This window comes from Schistocerca nitens, chromosome 5 (genome assembly GCF_023898315.1).
Source record: "Schistocerca nitens isolate TAMUIC-IGC-003100 chromosome 5, iqSchNite1.1, whole genome shotgun sequence".
Taxonomy (NCBI): domain Eukaryota; kingdom Metazoa; phylum Arthropoda; class Insecta; order Orthoptera; family Acrididae; genus Schistocerca; species Schistocerca nitens.
The window spans coordinates 111,807,222-111,825,898 of record NC_064618.1 but is presented as its reverse complement, the minus strand read 5'-3'; the positions used below and the strand labels follow the sequence as shown (position 1 = coordinate 111,825,898).

Sequence of the window (18,677 nt, the reverse complement as noted above, 5' to 3'; positions counted from 1 at the left end):
GGGCTGCACCAAGGAAGCCCGTTATCCATGTCACTCTTCGTTTTGTTCTTGGAACCCTTGCTTCGGCGCACTGCCAAGCAACTACGTGGCTGGCCTATACAGGAGGAATGATTTTTGGTCCGTGCTTACACCGATTAAGTCATGGTTTTAGAACGAAATGCTGACGACATTTTCGGGCTCAAGGATACCTAAGTTCCCTTTTGTCGCCTTGCTGGTGCCACATGAATGATCGCAAATGCACGTTCCTCCCGTTGTAAGACTTTAACCAAGTGGTGATTCGTTGGGTGACAGTGGTCGATCGCTACAAAACTTTGGAGGTCATAGTGGTTCGCAGCTTCACCAGGATGGTGGCAGTTAACTGGCAAGAGGTTACCATTCGTGTTCAGGGAGCGATTTTTGATCACGAACGCCGTTACCTTAGCGTCCTCCACCAAGTACAGGTCATGGACGCCTATATTTTAAGTAAAGTGTATTACATTGCAAAGATAATCCCATTTCCCGCAATGATGGATCGCAGACTCAAACAACTACCGCTCGATTCTTGTGGCGACGACACATCTTGCGATTTTAGTTTGAAGTGATGGCCAGGCCCCACAAGCTCGGAGGATTATATCTGCCCGATATCAAATGGAAGTCGTCCGTCTTGTTTAACATGTACACAGGCGCCGTACCCGATTACGTCTCGTTTATTTTCCTGTCTCTAGCCTGTCAGTCTGCTTCCTCCTGTTGATGTTGTCTATCAGAGACATTCCTCTTTATCGGAGTCTTATTACATCGTGGGGTCAATCATCCTGACTCTTCCCTATTGAAATATTGTCCTCCCCAACAGCACCGGGCGAGGTGGCGCAGTGGTTAGCACACTGGACTCGCATTCGGGAGGACGACGGTTCAATCCCGTCTCCGGCCATCCTGATTTAGGTTTTCCGTGATTTCCCTAAATCGTTTCAGGCAAATGCCGGGATGGTTCCTTTGAAAGGGCACGGCCGATTTCCTTCCCAATCCTTCCCTAACCCGAGCTTGCGCTCCGTCTCTAATGACCTCGTTGTCGACGGGACGTTAAACACTAACCACCACCACCACCACTCCTCTCCAACATGCTGGAAAACTGTCTAGTCGCATCTTAGTCTTTCAATGCTGTGGTTAAGTTTCCTGTATTTGGTACTCAGTCACGTGACGACATGTTTTGTTCACTTTTCTTTCTTATACACCAATAAAAAAATAAATAAGAAATAGAAAGTAAGGCAACACCATGTTAGTTAGTTGTTTGTTAATCAGAAACGGCTTTTAATCATGATTTCTTTTTCTCAATTTGCAGTTCATATTACTTGAAGGTTGTCTGAATGCTCATGTAAGTACCCTGCTAATGATAGTAATAATGAAAAGAACTAAGTAGGCCGCTGGGACATCAAATCCGCATCCACCATGGAACCATGGTTCGAATCCTCGTCAGGTCCGTTCCTTACTGTTTAGAAACAGAGCATCATTTGCTCAGAAACTGGTTCAAATTGCTGTAGCACATCTGAGGTAATTTTTTTAATTTTATTTACACTTCAACTTCCGCGGGACCAAATTAAGGAGCAAATCTCCAAAGTCATGAAACGTGTCAGTACATGAAATTACAACATACGTCTAATAAACACAACAGATACACGTAAGAGAGACCATATCCTTCAATAATATATTCTCCTTCACTATTTACAACAGTCTGGCAGCGATGGGGTAAGTTTTCAATTCCGTGACTGTAGAAATCAAGTGGTTTTGAGGCGAAGAACTCGTTGAGCCAGGTTCTGAGCGCATTTTCATCCGGAAAGGAAGTTCCTTCAACGTTCTTCGATAGAGAGCGGAAAAGGTGAAAATCTGAGGGCACAAGATCAGGTGAATAAAGTGTGTATGGAATGACTTCCCAACCCAACTCGTGTATAGTGTTTTTTGTCCATATAGGAGAATGTAGGTTACCGTTATTATGGAATACCGTAACTACACACCGTCTTCCTGGTCGTTCTTCTTGGACTGCGTCTGCAAGATCTCTCTATTGTTGACAATAATGTCAGCAGCGATCACTACATCTCGGGGAAGCAATTTGTAGTACACGGCGCGGCCACTGTTCCACCATATGCATCGCATTAGCTTTTGTGAATGCGTGCAGGTCTTCGTATGGGACATGCTGCTTTATTTGGGCTGAACCATTCCTTTCTTTTCCTTATGTTAGCATAAAGACACCATGTCTCGTCATCAGTAACGGTACAGGATAGGAATGGTCGGTGTTGTTCGCGAAACAATCGATGAATGGCAAGCAGAGATGCACATATGGGCACACTCTGATTTTCGTGATTATGGCTTAGAACATGTGGTACCTACACACCCAATGTTTGAACCTTCCCCTTTGGATGGAGGTGTCGCACGACGGTGCAATGATCACAGGTCATTACATTTGCCAGTTCTCGGATACTATGACGTGGATCATCGAAGAGTAATGCGTTTAAACGATTTTCATCAAACTCGCAAGGTTTTCCTGAACGTGGAGAGTCACTAACATTAAAACGATCGTCCTTAAAACGAGAAAACCATTTTATTGCCGTGCTCTGACAATAAAGCTCGGGGAATTACTCCCATACACCGGGCATTGTTTCTTGCTACGTCTTCTGCTGTCACCCCTGTACTGAACTCAAAGACAAGAATATGCCGGAAATGTTCCGATTTCTGCACTTGGCATTGCATTGTCTAGAGTCCACAGCCCAACTCACTATCTCCAAATGACAAAGAGATAATAAGTAAACTCAAATAGCTACAATGAACCACAAATAAAAAAAAATGATAATCGTTAAATGAAGCCACAGCAGCCGAAATACGAACACGCAAAACCAAAAAGCTGCGAACTGACGCACCAGCCTAATACTTTTATTTAGCTCAATACGCACTCGGGGAGTAACACATATTCTAATTTTTCCCAGCAAGACATTAACGAGTCGACTGCATTTCGTATGCTGTAGCCCTCCTGCCCAATGTAACAATTTGTTTAGGTGCTGACTACACGAGCTGTTTGTATTTACAACTTATTACTCGTCAGATGTACTCCGTCTTCAGGCCACGAGTGGCCTACAGGGACCATCCGACCGCCGTGTCATCCTGAGGATGCGGATAGGAGGGGCGTCGTGTCAGCAAACAGCTCTCCCAGTCGTTATGATGGTAGTCTTGACCGAGGCCGCTACTGTTCGGTCGAGTAGATCCTCAATTGTCATCACGAGGCAGAGTGCACCCCGAAAAATGGCCACAGCTCATGGCGGCATGGATGGTCACCCATCCAAGTGCCGGCCACGCCCGACAGTGCTTAACTTCGGTGAACTCACGGGAACCGGTGTATCCACTGCGGCAAGGCCGTTGCCTACTCGTCAGATGCAGTTTCTTTTTATCGTGTTTCTACCTCTGCATTTAAAACTGCTTCACGTGCAATGCATAGGGTGGCTCAGTACATTGTGTGTTAAACAGTTTTAAATTTCTAGTCGTACAGAAGATTTAAAATGTATTCTTTAGGCGGCAATATTTAATGCATACACCCAGCTTACTGCAGCTGTACTTTCAGAACCTATAAGCAAACTATACATCTTTCTGTAGACGTAACTGCCGACGTAAACACACACGTCATTCGGCAACGTCACGAATATTGCCCTGCTTTTGTGTATCAAACAATGAAAACAAGTTTGTCCCATGCATATACAAGCTGTAGACACGAGCATCAGCGAGCAGAAAAGAAAGTAAGTGCATCTTCTTCTTCGTGGGTCTACAGCTGTCGATAGGCGTTGACCTGCTGTAGGACATCGTTTATTGTCCCTGTCCAGCGTTTGCGCCTCCATTCTCGGACACCAATAATTATTAAATCTTCTTGTATTCATAGGCAACGGCCCTGCCGCAGTGGTTACACCGGTTCCCGTGAGATCACCGAAGTAAAGCGCTGTCGGGCGTGGTCAGCAATTGGATGGGTGATCATCCAGGCCGCCATGCGCTGTTGCCATTTTTCGGGGTGCACTCAGCCTCGTGATGCCAATTGAGGAGCTACTCGATCGCATAGTAGCGGCTTCGGTCAAGTATACCGTCATAAAAACCGGGAGAGCGGTGTGCTGACCCCACGCCCCTCCTATCCGCATCCGCCGCCGAGGATGACACGGCGGTCGGATGGTCCCGGTAGGCCACTCGTTGCCTGAAGACGGAGGACTTTGTTGTATTCATTAAGTATCGAACTCTTGGTCTTCCCCTGCATCTTCGTTCCACTGCAGTGCAGAAACGCTATTTTTGTTGGGTTCTCATGTTCCATGCGGAAAACATGGTCGACCCATTTCAGGTGGTTTATTTTAATGAACTTTATGACTTGACGGTCTGTACATTATATGAAAAATTTAAGCTTATATCATCTACGCCATGCTTCATCTTCGTTAGTCGCCCCATAGATTTTGCAAAGCAGCTTTCGTTCAAAACATTCTATTGTCTCTTGACACTGTTGTGTCAGTGTCCAGGTTACTGAAACATATGGTAATACCAGAAGTATTAAAGTTATGGACAATTTGGAAATTTGTGGTAAGATCTTATGGGACCAAACTTCTAAGGTCATCGGTCCCTATGCTTACCCACTACTTAATTTAACTTGAACTAACTTACGCTAAGCCGGCTGGAGTGGCCGAGCGGTTCTAGGCGCTTCAGTCTCGAACCGCGCTACCGCTACGGTCGCAGGTTCGAATCCTGCCTCCGGCATAGATGTGTGTGATGTCCTTAGTTAGGTTTAAGTGGTTCTAAGTTCTAGGGGACTGATGACTTCAGAAGTTAAGTCCCATAGTGATCAGACCCTTTGGAAACATTTTAACTTACGCTAAGGACGACACACACACCCATGCCCGAGGGAGGACTCGAACCTCTGACGGGAGCAGCCGCACGAACCCTGTGACAAGAGCCCTCAGACCCGCGGCTATTAAAGTTTTGTACAGCTAAGTAACTGCATCTGATAAGTAATAAATTCCAAACACACAACTCACCATGTGTAGTAGCTAAAAAAACTGCAATTTTGCAGAAGGCAGTGTCCAGAATGCAATCGATCTGTTAATGAATTGGTAATTCATTCAAATAAGTTTTAGCACAACTGAAGGTGGGTGAACGCAGAGGGCACCATTTTGCGATAAGTAGAAATGAACAAAAAGTGGATTGCTGCTGTATTTGCTAAAGCAATCTAATGCACAGGTACGGACCTCAATAGACAGTAAAACGAATAAATTAGTCTCACAGTTTAGTGTATGTAGCGCCGTTGCTTCGTACGTCTTACTGTCGACTGCAGATGTATCCTGTTGTGGCGTTACCGGCTAGAGAGAAACAACCGGCACCTATGACGGCACGAGAGCGGAAGGAACGCCCAGATCCGCTGCAGAAGGCGGTCTGTCGTCTCCTTAGGTGGCGGCTCTCGCAGCTCCGCTTCCATTACGCCGGCGGCAAATTCGTGCTTTTAAGACGACCCCCGCGGGCCCGGCACCTGCTATAAATTGATCCACAGCCGAGGGGCTCCTCTGGCTTTCTCCTGAATGCTGCGACGTGCTCTTCGCTCCGTAGATCCTATTTCGTCAGCCTTTATTGGCTTTCTGCACATCTGGCTCCCCTGTGATCCTATATATATCGCCACCTTGCGGAGCAGCACGAGTCCTGCAGGTGTCGAAATCTGAGAAACAGAGGGAGAGAGCAAACACGTGTGAGTCCTGCCCGAGTATCTGGCTTTCGGCGCATCTACGAACCAAAGCGTTGATCAGGAGCCAGCTCTCTGTGTCCTCCATTCACTGTGATTCTCTTGTCCTTCTATCTCTCTCTCACTCTCTCTCCGTCACACACATTCCGCGACTATCTCTCTCTCTCTTTCTCTCTCTCTCTCTCTCCATCAATCACACACATTCCGCGACTATCTCTCTCTCTCTCTCTCTCTCTCTCACACACACACACATACACACACATACGGGTATGAGGGTGACGCAGTGCTTAGCACACCGGACTCGTGTTCTTGCGGACGACGGTTTATGTCGCCATCCAGCTATCCTGAACTATAGTTTCCTGTTATTTAGCTCTGGGAGGCTTTTGTGCATTTCCAGCTGCGGGAGAAACCATATATCTGCCTGTGAGAATACAATGTAAATTTGGCCCTGCTGTATAATCTTCCTAAAATGTGCAAACTGATAAAATCCTGAACTTCACCATTAACTTCCCTAATTAAACAAAGTGGTCCATGTGCGTTAATGATCTGCCTAATAATGCTGTTCATAATATGGTAGCCGCGTAGCCGCGCGGTCTAGGGTCGCCTTCTTATGGTTCATGCGGCTACCCCCCCCCCTTCCCCCTCTAAAAAAAATGTTGAAATGTGTGTGAAATCTTATGGGACTTAAGGGGACATAGTCGCGAACAGGCTCAACAAAAAATCTAATTTTTTAAAATCTTAATCTATGCTGCAATTATTTGGCTACAAAATGCCGTTTGTTTCATATAAATCTGATTATTAGATACGGAGTTATTAATTTGTTCGTGATGCAGGGTAACTAGTGCCACGTCCATTTTTGCTGTGTCTTACGCAGTAGTCAGCATTGACTATAGTACAACAATCATTTATGTTCCAAGGATATAAATACTCTTTATTTGGGTTGCAAGAGAGAATTGTTATTCTGGTGTTTGCCAGACTGTCTGTATTGTCGACTATCGTTTGTCAGTTTCTTCATCCTAGTTGTTTACGTTTTGGTGATACAAATGTAACGATTTTGTGAAACGTTGGAACACAGTGGGTAGAATAAGGAAGTTTGGATATAAGCCTAAGTTTCTTGGAAATAAATATGTAAAAATAAACCACGAAACTGCTAGTTTTGAACAGAGGGCGGAAAATAATATTGAAAGTGAAGTCAGTGCGAGTGTCAGTGCTTCAAGCAAGAAGCTTCTAGGTGCTGCCGGTTTTCCAAGTGCCTCTCAAATGCTTGACAATGCAACATGTGGTGTGAACAGTGTTTCTGTTCTTACTGACACAAAAATTCTGATCTCCATGAGGTTATTACGTGAACTTATCGAAAAACACACAGATTGTAAAAACTGTGGTGGCAACGTTACTTTGCACGAAGATGTGCTGAAAAATAAGGGAATTGTTTGTAATTTAGTTTTGACATGTTTGGAATGTAGCTGTACTGCCAATACAATGTCATCCCACGTAACAAGAAGCAGATTGTATGAAAACAATATAAGATTAGTGTATGCACTTAGATCTATTGGAAAAGGGCGAAGTGTAGGTGCTGTTCTTTGTGCAGTGATGAACATTCCTCCACCTCCAACAAAGTTTGATGTTTACAACAAGACGATTGGTGCAGTTGTAGCTGAGGTAAGTGAATCTACAATGATGAAAGCAGCCAAAGAGGCGGTTCAGTTGAATGATACGAAATCTGACCCAAGGCAAATTTCTGCTGGTTTTGATGGCAGTTGACAGAAACGTGGGCATACATCCCTAAATGGCATTGTGTCAGCAATTTCGTTTGATACTGGGAACGTTCTGGATACTGAAATTATTACTAAGTTCTGTGACATCTGTAGCAAAAATCCCACTATACAACATGTGTGCAGAAAGGACTATGATGGTTCTAGTGGAGGCATGGAAGTGGCTGGTGTTGCTAACATTTTCAAAAGGTCTGTGCAGTCAAGAGGTATCCTCTATACAGACTATCTTGGGGACGGGGACAGTAAGGCTTATCAGAAAGTGGTAGAAGATAAACCTTATGGGCCTAGAGTCAAAATTAATAAACTGGAATGTATAGGACATGTACAGAAAAGAATGGGATCACGACTTCTAAAGATATGTAAGGAAAAAAAGTTAGGTGGTAAAGGGGGCATGACAAAGGCTGAAATAGACAGGATCCATACTTATTATGGTATGGCCATTAGAAATAACTGCAACAATGTAGAAGCAATGAGGAGAGCCATCTGGGCTATATTCTTTCATAAAATTTCAACAGATGAGGAACCACAACATAACCTTTGCCCATGGGGACCTGACAGCTGGTGCAAATTCAACAACCCAGCTACATCTTTCAGCTATAAGCACAAACATTCAATTCCAGAAGAAAACCTGCTAGCTGTGAAACCCATTTTCAGAGACGTTAGCCAACAAGAGCTCTTGAAGAAGTGTCTCCATGGAAAAACTCAAAACCCATGTGAAAGTTTGAATTCTGTCATTTGGACAAGGCTCCCAAAAACTGTTTTCGTTAGAAAAGAAACACTAAAATTTGGTGTTCATGATGCAGCGATGTGGTTCAATGCTGGTGTGTCAAAGAAGACTGATGTATTAAGACTCTTGGGAACAAAGGATAGTGTCAATACTGAAAGGGGACTGAAAAAGGTTTACATGGACCGTATCCGTTATGCTGATATTTCTGCAGGAAATGCTACCAAGGAGGCCAGGATAGCCAGAAGATCAAAGAAAAGAAGAAATGAAGATAAAGATCAAGACACTGAGCCATAGTACAGCCCTGGAATGTTTTAAAAGTGTGTCTGTATGACACTGTACAGTACTTTCTTGCATGTAAATCTTTAATACCATTTTTCTCAAAACTACATTTTTTGACCCTCTGGTACACTTTTCTCAAAAACTATGACTGCTACAGACATCAGACTTACAGTATCTCTTGTTAATACAACGATGATTAATTAGATAAAAAATAGACCAGTAGTGATAAAAAGAACCGATTTACAAGCTCCAACGTGCTGACACGAGGAAAGTTTCCAACTGATTTCTCATACACAAACAGCAGTTGTTGTGATGCCTCGTGTAAGGAGGAGAAATGCGTACCATCACGTTTCCGACTTTGATAAAGGTCGGATTGTAGCCTATCACGATTTCGGTTTGTCTTATCGCGTTATTGCTGCTCGCGTTGGTCGAGATCAAATGACTGTTAACAGAATATGGAATCGGTGGGTTCAGGATGGTAATACGGAACGCCGTGCTGGATCCCTGTAACGGATCGTGCAGCCATGTCTCGATCCCTGAGTCAACAGATGAGGACGTTTGCAAGACAACAACCATCTGCACGAACAGTTCGACGACGTTTGCAGCAGCATGGACTATCAGCTCGGAGACCATGGCTGCGGTTTCCCTTGACGCTGCATCATAGACAGGAGCGCCTACGATAGTGTACTCAAAGACGAACCTGAGTGCATCAATGGCAAGAGTCATTTTTTTCGGATGAATGCAGGTGTGTTTGGCGTCATCGCGGTGAACGCACTTTGGAAGCGTGTATTCGTCATCGCCTTACCGGCGTATCACACGGCGTGTGGTATGAAGTGCCTTGGTTACACGTCTCGGTCACCTCTTGTTCACATTGACGGCACTTTGAACAGTGGAAGTTATATTTCAGATGTGTTACGACCCGTGGCTCTACCCATCATTCGATCACTGCGAAACCCTATATTTCAGCAGGATTATGCACGACTGCATGTTGCAGGTCCTGTACGGGCCTTTCTGGATACAGAAAATGTTCGACTGCTGCCCTGGCCAGTATATTCTCCAGATCCCTAACCAACTGAAAACTTATGGTCAATGGCTGCCCAGCAACTGGCTTGTCAAATTCGCCAGTCACTACTCTTAATGAACTGGGGTATCGTGTTGAAGCTCCGTGGGCAGCTGTACCTGTACAGGCCATTCAAGTTCTGTTTGACTCAATGCAGAGGCGTATTAAGGCCGTTATTACTGCCAGAGGTAGTTGTTGTGGGTACTGATTTCTCAGTAACTATGCACCCAATTTGAGTGAAAATGTATTCACATGTCAGTTCTAGTATAATGTATGTGTCCAATGAATACCCGTTTATCATCTGCTTTTCTTCTCGGTGTAACAGTTTTAATGGCCAGTAGTGTAGTACACTCGTCGTCATAATGAGTGCGATTTACCCCACTTCTGATCATTGGCTTTAGAGCCAAGGATGGAAGCACCTCTGACACGGTTTAAGTTTGTTAACTGTTCGCATGCTACCGTGGTTAAAATACACGCGCATGGCAAAATGGCGCTATACGAAACCGACGACGAGGCAAATATGGTGCACGATGGGCCAAAGATGACTAAGGCTGCGGAGACGTTTACGGCCGAATAGACTTCCAACTGTTCAGTACCTGAATGCCCAGATGAGCCAACCGTTTACCAATAGTCACTCCTCAATGACCCTTTACACAACACTTCTGCGTACGGCCCTCCTCCGCCGGTTCAAATGGCTCTGAGCACTATGGGACTTAACATCTGAGGTCATCAGTCCCCTAGAACATAGAGCTACATAAACCTAACTAGCCTAAGGACATCACACACATCCATGCCCGAGGCAGGATTCGAACCTGCAACCGTAGCAGTCACGCGGTTCCGGACTGAACCGCACGGCCACCGCGGCCGGCTTCCGCCGCCGGTACCTGGTTCATGTACCAATGCTGACTGCTTGTCTTTAGCGACGAAGGCTGGAATTTGCAGGACAATACCACAACTTAACGTCCACTGAGAGCCGATAGGCGCCCTTTTCACATGAAACGCGTCCTAGGTTCCATCGGACAGATGGCCGTTAGCGTGCAACAGTCGTCGGAAGAGTCCAGGCCCGAGGTGGGATTGTTGTGGTCTGGTGAATGTTTCCTTGGCATTCCTTGGGGGATTTCGTCATTCTAGAGGGCACAACGGATCAACAGAAGTATGCATCTATCCTTCGAGACCATGTACACCACAGCCAGCCGTTAAAGCCAAGCGGTTCAAGGCGCCTCAGTCCGTAGCCGCGCTGCTGCTAGCAGGATCGAATCCTGCCTCGGGCAAGGATGTGTGTGATGTCCTTAATTAGGTTTAAGTGGTTCTAAGCCTAGGGGACTGATGACCTCAGATATTAAGTCCCATAGTGCTCAGAGCCATTTTAACCGTGTCCACCACAACATACAGTTTGTTGTTTCCTCAGCACGATGGTATCTACCAGCAGGAAAATGCAATGTGTCACACCGCTTGCAATGTACTAGTATGTACGTTGCTCGGAGAGCACCAGTAAGAGTTTACCAATCTCAGCTGGCCACCAAACTCTCCGGATTCAAATCCAATTGACAATCTGTGCCACCACTGCGGTCGGGCTGTTAGCGAAGAAACCCACTGCAGCTGGCCACGACCCTGGAGCGACATGGCTCCACATCCCTGTCGATACCGTCAACAAGCTTCTTCCAGCGCGTCCGCACTGCTAAAGGTGGTTATTCAGGTCCCTCAACAGGTGGTCACATTAATGCCACACCTTCCTCTCTCCGTCCACTCATTTTAAAAGCACAATCTCTGCAGCTATGAATGTGTGGGTGTATGTCTCCAGTGAGGTTTAACGAAGAGTTTCGTTTCTAGCCAAACCGTCCTCGTTTGTTTCTCTGCAAAATACTAGTAGTGAGATCTGCTCCCACTTCCTTAAGCAGTAAATTGTTTCCACGGCGACCGCCATTGGCTGACCTGTTTGAGCGGTTGGCAAAGTTGCTTTTAGGTGGATGTGGAGGGGGAGCGGGGGTTAGTCAGTGTAACAGCTACTTGTAGGCTGTTTTGGAGGTAATATTGGACCAGATTTCGGTGGGGTAATGTTCGTCGTAAAATTCTTTGATACATTTTGTGTTTCGGTCACCGAAGACAGACAACTGTCAGTTGTTAGGCAATTTCGACAAATGTTCGGAAGTGTTCTTCATTTTGAATCGTAGAGTTTTTCCAGAGTATTCCTTGTGCCGTCAGCCCGGGTGCTTATCTATTTGCAAATGCCTTCGCGTTTGTTTAAAAGTAGTGTTTTTTTTAAGTTTCTTAGCGTGACGATATTGATAGTAATTTGTGCCTTACCAAATTTCGTCGGAAAGCTTTGACTTTGACTTAAGCCCCTTTGTAGCACGATGTTATGCTCTGGTGTGATTAAACTGTTGAGGAAGAAGTTCTATTCATTTCTGCTATTATGTTACCCGCGTCTGTTTTACTATTAGTAAATATTATTCTCCATTTTAGTCTGGATTCCCAACATTCACGTCACTGCCTTTGAGTCTATTCGTGCTGGTGTTCCAATTCGAACGCTGTAGTAAATTCACAGTTTTAATCAGTGCTGCATTTCAAATTACTCTTTTTCCACAGCACAACCTCTAAACGTCCCGCCAGAAGCAGCAAATATCAAGTCAATGCGTGATGAATGTCTCTGAGAAGGACATTTTGACGCTGTACAGTGAAAGAATTTTACTGCGGTCTAACTGTTGATCAAGTTAATCTTAGCGCCTCGGTAAAATTCGAAAAGTATTCCAGATATACGACATTGTATGTCTGGTGGGTAAGAGTAAAACTGAAGGTATGTTAATTAATTGCTTCTGTATTTCCCTAGCCTAAGGTAAACATCAAGATCCATGCAATATGGCGACTTACGTTACTACTCATGCATAATAATACGCAGTCCTACTGGCTTACTTACTTCATGTGAGGCGATATCACAGATTAACGGAAGTAATAGTCGACCGGTGTTTCATTTTTCCCGCCACATTACGAATAGAGCAGCAGCCGTCCACTCAGAGGGTCCCGACAACTTTTTGATAAACGTTCTAACGGGAATGGTAACCTCGCAACGGTGCGCGACGACGGCTATTGTTGCTCATTGTCGTTAACTCTCAGAGCTCTCCAAGTTTACCTTCGTGGTCTTCTCACAAGATGTATGGGGAGAGTCGTGCAGTATCAGCTGTCTTAAGCTTTTGACTTTACTGTGTGACTGTTGTGGTTATTCGGGATATTAGTACACTATTCTCTTACCTCAAGGCATGTTCTATGAATAACTTAGTGTAAAAATCTATATTTTTAATTACAGTACTTAATTACGTCGAAAAAGTAAAAGAGCTACAATCACAAGACTAGGAGGAAGTATTTTTCTGTATCGGCCATTGTCTTCTCTGTGATACATCTACACTAGGGTGACCAAACGTCCCGGAAAACCGGGATTGTCCCAGTTTTCATCCCTGTGTTCCGGTGTCCAGAAAATGTGTTTCGGGACTCTCAAAAGTCCCGGAATTCAGCTTTTAAATACATTTCGTGAAACTTTCTCAAAATTTTGGGATTTCGCTATATTGAAGGAAATACAACACAAGAAATTAATGGTTCGAATGGCTCTGAGCACTATGGGACAACAGCTATGGTCATCAGTCCCCTAGGACGTAGAACTACTTAAACCTAACTAACCTAAGGACATCACACAACACCCAGGCATCACGAGGCAGAGAAAATCCCTGACCACGCCGGGAATCGAACCCGGGAACCCAGGCGCGGGAAGCGAGAACGCTACCGCACGACCACGAGCTGCGGCCAAAGAAATTAATATATTTTAGCTTATTTGCCTAAAACCTCCATCGTCCCATACTAGTAATCACAGTATCAGTATTGATACACTCAGGCAATAATTTACTTCGAGTGGTACTTTGGCCAACAAGTAGTAAGTTGTATTATTGTAACAGAGCTATGAAACCGTCCCATTGTCGCGCCACTTACTCACACACTAATTGTCGGAACATTGTAGTAGTTGATGTTTTGTCAGACAAACTGCAATAGTTTTTTCTCATATAAGTGGCATTATAGCTGCAGTACTGTGAAACGCAATGCCGAAACGTGCCTGCATGTTCAGTGACTGTTATTCCAAGGAATAGAATTTCATTAATAAAGGTCGTTTTGATTACGAAGCAGAGTGTTCCGTATGTAACTGTTTTATTAGTATAAGTCACGGTGGACGTTCCGACATAGTTGATCAAATCAGGTCAAAGAAACACATTAACAGATACAGTGGACCGAGCTCTTGAAGCAATCCTGCAGATCCTGTACAACTACAAAATGGATTGTGCCGAGTTTTATCACTGTGTCTCAAAGAACAAAGACATGATCAAGAAGGCTGGAGGCAGTGAAAAATTCCCTTTTCTCCAAGGACAGTCAATTCCATCTACAAGTGCTCAGTAATATTAAAGCTCATGTTAATGTTAATTGATTAAGAGTTGAATGGCTGTAAAATTTTGTAAAATCGTAATACATTTCTATATTACTGTATACGTTTATTAAATCTCATTAATTATACAGATAATCTAGATTATATCAGTCTTTTGTATCCTCTTATTAGTTATAATAATCGGGTTAGCAAAATGTATCAACAAAACATTAATATTTAAAATTAAGAAACCTGGGTACATGAGGAATGAGGTGTCCATTGGCACCCGGGTGAATGTGTCCCGGTTTTCACCGAAAATAATTTGGTCACCCTAATGTACACCTACATGTATACTCTGCAAATCACACTTAAATGGCTGGAAAAGGTTTCATCGAACCACCTTCACAATAATTACCTATTATTCCAGTCTCGAACAGCGTGCGGAAAAACGAACACCTATATGTTTCCATGCGAGATCTGATTTCCCTTATTTTATTCTGATGGTCATTTCTCTCTATGTTGGTCGGCGTCAACAAAATATTTTCGCATTCGGAGGAGAAGAAATTTCGTGAGAAGATTCCGCCACAACGAAAAAGTCTTCGTTTTAAGTGTGTCCACCCCAAATCCTATATCATGTCAGTGACACTCTCTCCTCTATTTCGCGATAATGCAAAACATGCTGCACTTCTTCGAACTTTCTCGATGTACTTATAAAATAAATAAATAAAAAATAAAATAAAATATTAATTATTGTATATGTATGATAGTGATTGGTTGTAATTAATATTTTATTATCTAGAACGATGACGTTTAATTATTTGGTATCAGACGCTTGAGAATGGCTTTTTCGTAAATGCAATGTTGTTTGTAGTTGACCGTGAAATGTAACTCAAATAATCGGACTTCGTATTTAAATCGTTTCCAAGGACTGCTGCGGTAGGTGCGGACTCAAAATCTCAATATTAGAATAATTTGCCAGCCATGTCATTACGTCATACAGAGGTGACTGTCTACTAAACATAAAAAAGTTTATACAGTTAGTTAAATCAGATATATTCAACGAATAAGCCTACAGTTAAATATTTCAACTTGCTTTCATAAATACAGAAGCTTTACAGAGTCGAGTGCCTAGTGAGATTGCAACTCGCAGTGTTCTTATATAACATCAAATATGACGGTGTGCCAGTTAATAAAATGTACATGCTTCCCACACCAGCTACCGTACAAGACCTACTTCTTCGTAATGAAACATAAGAGTGTCATAATTGTATTTTGTTTTATCAGCAGCATAGCGCTGCAGTTCTGTGCCATTGGCTTTATTTATTTGTCAGTGATTAATTATTTAATCAAGATTTCGCGTTTCCGAGGAAACTCACACACGGCATGCAAATGTGACTTTATATTGCCCCTGAATTGCGAGGCGAAAGGACACACCTGCAGGCGAGCGACTCACCTAAAGGCACAAGAAAATCTAAGTTATCTACAACTATTTATATGACATACATTATACAGTATATTATATACAAAATTTGAATGACGCGCGTGCTCCGTAAGAGTTCTTATGTTGGCAAAATAGAGTGCGCGCATGCCCAGAAGCGCAGTGACTCCGGCACTACTGTTATATCGTAAATTTAGATCACGCGGCACAGTATTGCTGTTCATATTGTTTGTGTGCGCGCGCGTTTCTTAGTCGTTGCACAAAGAAAATATTCCACCAAGATTACATATGAAGAGTACATCCTATGACAGATAACTTAATTTTAAAATTACAATATTTGTTATAATGCAATACAACTTTAGATTGTTGAATGTTCTTAGTTATATGATATTGCATTGAAATGCTTCAATGAAAAATGCCTTTTTGTTTCAGGTGCGTTGACCTGTACACATTGTATCGTTAGTACAGTTTATATTTATCTGCTGCACAGTAATGTTTCAAAGGTTAGTGTCGTCGTGGTAAAGTTTTTTGATCACAGTAACATCGCTGTGTAACAACGTAATTGATACATAAGCATGTCCATTTCCTATTTACATTATAGTCGTTGTGATGCAGTTCGTTGTGACAAAAGGCATTGTTTATTACAGATCGGACGTGACCCGTCGAGTAATTGGTCCATATGAAGTTCGATTTCAATATTCCGTGGAAGCTTGGTTGCAGAACTTCGGACGGCACATAGCTGGCGTCGATCCTTGGATAGTCCAGGTAAGTGTGTCCGTCACATTTCGAGAACATTCCATTCCCTGAAGTTCCAACCAAAATTCTTCCACTCGCATGTTGTTTTCTGGACAGGCACGTTGTGACCATTTAATCCAGTTATCTTGAAGTTAGATACTGTAGTAATGTCTCTATACGATGCACCAATTATGCACTTCACATTTTCAGTTTTTGTTAAATATAGCTCACCTAAATGTTCGTATAGTTCAATTCTTTTATCTTGGCGGCTCGCGCATGCCCGCCTAGACGTGGGAGATTGCTGCGTTGCCAGTTGCACACGACGCACGCTCCAAGAGAAGCAGCGCCATAGTATAGCATAGTTTGCAAGCTTACGTTTAGGGGGGAGCGCGCAGTTCATGAAGTAAAGCCACCACGGCCGCATTAACCCTTTCGCTGCTACAAAGACGTGCTCCCTGCATTCCGCGCTGTGGGTGATTTTGTCACTGCACTGCTTGCCTGTGCAGACACATTGTGTTCCGACTGCTTTGACACTCTTTATCATTCGATTCCACAAAAACTATTTGGCTCAAAAATTAGATTTTTACCTATCTTCTTGACTGATACCTTCCCCCCATAAATGACTGAATTTTGTTTCGATGTTCAACACAGTTATTATGCGGCATTAAATATAGGAAACCATTGTACGAAATTTTGAAGAGTTTGCAGAAGTAAAGTCCATAGAGTATACTTTCCGGATGGTCGATTTTAGTTGCCACAATGTTGAGAATGAAATATGGACAAGATACCTATATATTTCATTTAATTTAAGTACCACATAAGTGTCGTATGTAATATTGAGAAATATTCCACCTTTTGCGACTGTAACTAAAGTTTTACTTACACTGGGCACGTTTGGCTTTATTTTAAAGCACTTCAATCAATCAAAAGGAAGTAGACAAAATACATTAAACAAAACTGTGGACTTACAAAAACATTAGGACTTGAATATACCGTCTGTCAGTGAAGTGCTCAGAGCTATGTCAAATATAATTTTGTGTGTGGCACACACAAACAGCATTTATTTGCTAAAACACTGATGAGCCAACACAAACGTTGAATATTGTGCTACCGCAGCACAAAACTACGAAAGGTGACTTGGAAATGGAGGACACAAAATACAGTCCTCTTATGATGCTTCAAAAGAGAGAAACGCGTCTGGTCTAAATAAGTCGCTTATTACAGTTGCAGAAGAGGGATATATTTCAATACCACTGGTAAAACTGCGACTGTGGAACAAAAACAAGAAATAGAACATGAATACCATTGTGTATGTGCCATACCTTTCACCGATGGAAGTGATTTAAAATAAAGCCAAATGCGCCCTGTGTAAATAAAACTTTTATTACAGTCGCGAAAGACGGAATATTTCTCAATATTACATACGACACCTATGTGGTACTTAAATTAAATGAGATATTGTTATACAGTAAATATTATATGAAATTTAGGTATCTTGTCCACATTTCACTCTCAACATTGTGGCAACTAAAATCGACCATACGGAAAGTATACGCTATGGACTTTTACCTCTGCAAACTCTTCAAAATTTCGTGCAATGGTTTACTACATTTAATGCTGCACATCAAAACAAAATTAAGTCATTTATGGGGGGAAGGTATCAGTCAAGAAGACGTGTAAAAATCAAATTTTTTGGCCAAATAGTTTTTGTGAAATCGAATGATAAGTGTGTCAAAGCAGTCGGAATACCATGTGTCTGCACAGGCGAGAAGTGCAGTGATGACAAAATCGCGCACAGCGCGGAATGCGGGGAGCACGTGTCTGCAGCAGCGAAAAAGTTAATGAAGAGGCAAAGCACTAGAAATTTCATTCAAACGAATAAAATTCGTGAAGTAAGGCACTCCAATATTGTTTTTAAATATAGAAAATATGAAGCACCGCACAAGGTTTGAACTCATAACCTTTCACTTGGCAGCCCAACACCTTAACTGTTCCGCTACCTCAGCTCACCAAACAATGTAACTCCATATGGACTCTAACACCTCATGCAACTACTTATAAACACTGTTGGTATGACTATGAATTACTCACGCTTCGTCGAAGTACAATAGGAAATAAACAATTACGGCTGTTCTTTATTGCGAAAAAGCAGTTCGTGAGATTGAAACAAACACCTTTCCTTGCTATCGCCTGAATTAGGAGTCTTATTGCTTGTTTGGTTTAATTAATTAATAGAATATGAAGCAATTGGTATAAAGAATGCTTTTTCCAAACTTTCTATAAAAGAAAGTCTGCTATCAAGACATTGCTTTTGTTCTATTACTTTCTTTATGACTGAACGTTTCTAAAACTGAAGACACTCGTCCGTGCTCTGCACTGCAGTCGAGATCTGACAACGTCGTTCTCTGTTCATTGGCTGACTGTGTTTTGTGACGTCAGATGCGCAGAACGAACCTAAACTCGGCCGCCAAGATATATGACACGCACTTTAGTTACTTTTCAAAGAAATCGTTCATCGCGTTTACAAAGGCACGATGCTTGATGAATGTCA

The 18,677-nt window shown here is 42.9% G+C and overlaps 1 non-coding gene across 1 annotated transcript; it reads left to right on the top strand.

Annotated features, from left to right (window-relative positions):
• Positions 1-834: 834 nt before the first annotated feature.
• On the top strand, positions 835-907 carry Trnaa-cgc (transfer RNA alanine (anticodon CGC)). Its single transcript has one exon. It is a non-coding gene; the product is annotated as a tRNA-Ala (tRNA).
• The last annotated feature ends 17,770 nt before the right edge of the window (positions 908-18,677 follow it).